Here is a 2,228-nt window from a genome sequence, read left to right on the forward strand (position 1 = left end):
CCTCCCCCTCCCCCTCTCCCTCCCCCTCTCCCTCCCCTTTTGGGGAAAGCTACATGATAGTGAGGAAAACCATAATATCTATCTAGATTAATTAATTGCTGTTCAAAACTGATGTTATTACCCTCAAATTGTATTACCCATGGAAAAATTAATTGATTGTACAATCTTTTGCCTTCTCAACTCTTATAGCCCAAACCAGACAGCCTGGTTTCCAGTTTAGGCTAGATGTTGAACCCAGGACCCAGTGGTGATAATTCACCTACATGGGATGGAAGGAGTGCTCTCATGTCTCCTGGAACCCTGGATCCTGTAGAAGTTACCACTTCCCTCAGCCCCTCCAGGAGAAGTGTGTGGCTAGCAGTCACATAGGCAATGTCCCAAGCTGACCTTCAGGCTAAACTCCTCCCCAGTTGCCTAGCAACAGAAAAGATAGCAGCATACTTTAAAAGGGGCTGTTTGGCCCCACTTCGCTCTCTCACTTCTCTCACTCCTCTCTCCTCTCTTTGTCTTCTCCTCTCCTCTCTCCTCTCTCTCCCTCTCTCTCCCTCTTATTCTCTAGCCTTTCTTCTCTCTCTCTCTTTTTCCCCCTTTCCCTCCTCTTGGTCATGGCCAGCCTCTCTCTCTCTCTCTCTCTCTCTCTCTCTCTCTCTCTCTCTCTCTCTCTCTCCCTTCTCACTTTCCCCCTGCCTTTCTATAATAAGGCTCTAAAACCATAGACAGTCTCTGCTCATCAAGGTCCACTGCACAGACTCTCACCTGTGTGGGAACATCTCTCCCTCAGCCCTCTCTCCCAGAACCCCGGGGCGACAGGGTGTTGCCCCGGGCCCCCTGGTTGGGGGCTGCCCCTTGTGCACCCCCATTGAGTGGGGTCAGTGGCTTAGATGCCCACCCAGGGCCGAGTGGAAAGCATCTGGCAGCCCTCCTATCTCCCCCCCTCCCCGCTTCCCCTGGTCCCTTTTAGTTCCCATACCTTCTCTTTTGATAAAGCATCCTGTACAGGGGAAAACTGCTTTTCTGAAACCTATACTCTCTTTCTCATGTCATTTGTATATTTATCATTCCTACTTCTGGGAACTATGGACAGCATAATTCTACTTGATATAAGGTTTTGTTTTTTTTTTTAACATTTGTTTTTTAAACCCTGCTCCTCTCACCTGGAGCAGCTCTTTTTGGCTGCAGACAAATGTCTGTTTAGAATTCCTCTGTCCCATTGTGCTGTCACCCCTAGGTGAAGTTGGCATTGGGTCAACACCTCCTCAGCCTAGCCTGTATCCCCTCAAATGCACCTCCTGCAAGAACAGCCTCCAAAAAATAAAATTTATATCTAGTGTTACCATTAATGCTGTGTGTTGCTTTCTGTGCAGAATACTATTAATTTTCTTATATTTTCTGTGGAGCTCCACGCAAGTCAGTATTTCTCAGTGGGTTTCCCCCCATCCCCGTTTTCAGGCCCCTTGTTCAGGCACCACCTGTAGCTATCCAGTGGCCATGGACAACCTGGGTTTACCTGTTTGGGGAGCTTTAAATGAAAAAGAGACAGGGGTGGGTGTGGGTGGCAAGGGAGAGAAGAATGAAGGCAAGACAAGGTTCTGATCAAGGATCCAAGTTTAATATTCAGCACTGCATTTATATAGGGAAAGCCCATAGACCCATCCTTTGTTTCAGCTGGATTATGTTGCAAAACAAGGTCAGTGGGTCATCTATTATTCTAAGTTCCTGTAGGAAGTTGCATGTACAACTGGGGCAGATGACTCCACCTACCTCATTAAGGTCCATTGTGACAGTCCATTGTGATGAGCACTCAAGGTCTGTTCAGCCTGCTTATGGCTGGAAAAAAACATGCTTATGGCTGGGAAGGGCACAGTTTTTTTGTTTTTGTTTTTGTTTTTAATTTGTTTTCTGAGACAGGGTCTACTAGGTGTCTTTGGTATACCTGGGTCTCACTATATGCATCAATTATACATTATATGGCCTTTAACTTTGCCTATGTGTAGCTCTTGAGTTCTGGGATTAAAGTCTCATGACACAACACTAGCATCTTTTTGTTTGGTTATCATATTTTTCAATCTTTATTCTTTCATAAATATATCTTACTGTTTTTGCTCTAGTTTTATGTTTCTTGTTAGATCTTAAGACCAATCATTCTAGTTTTACACCCATCCTAATGTTGGCTGTCTACTGTTCTATACTCTTCCCTACCTCACCTCTCTCTTACTCTTTCCCATTCC

The sequence above is a fragment of the Mus caroli genome, chromosome 8 (assembly GCF_900094665.2).
Source record: "Mus caroli chromosome 8, CAROLI_EIJ_v1.1, whole genome shotgun sequence".
NCBI lineage: Eukaryota > Metazoa > Chordata > Mammalia > Rodentia > Muridae > Mus > Mus caroli.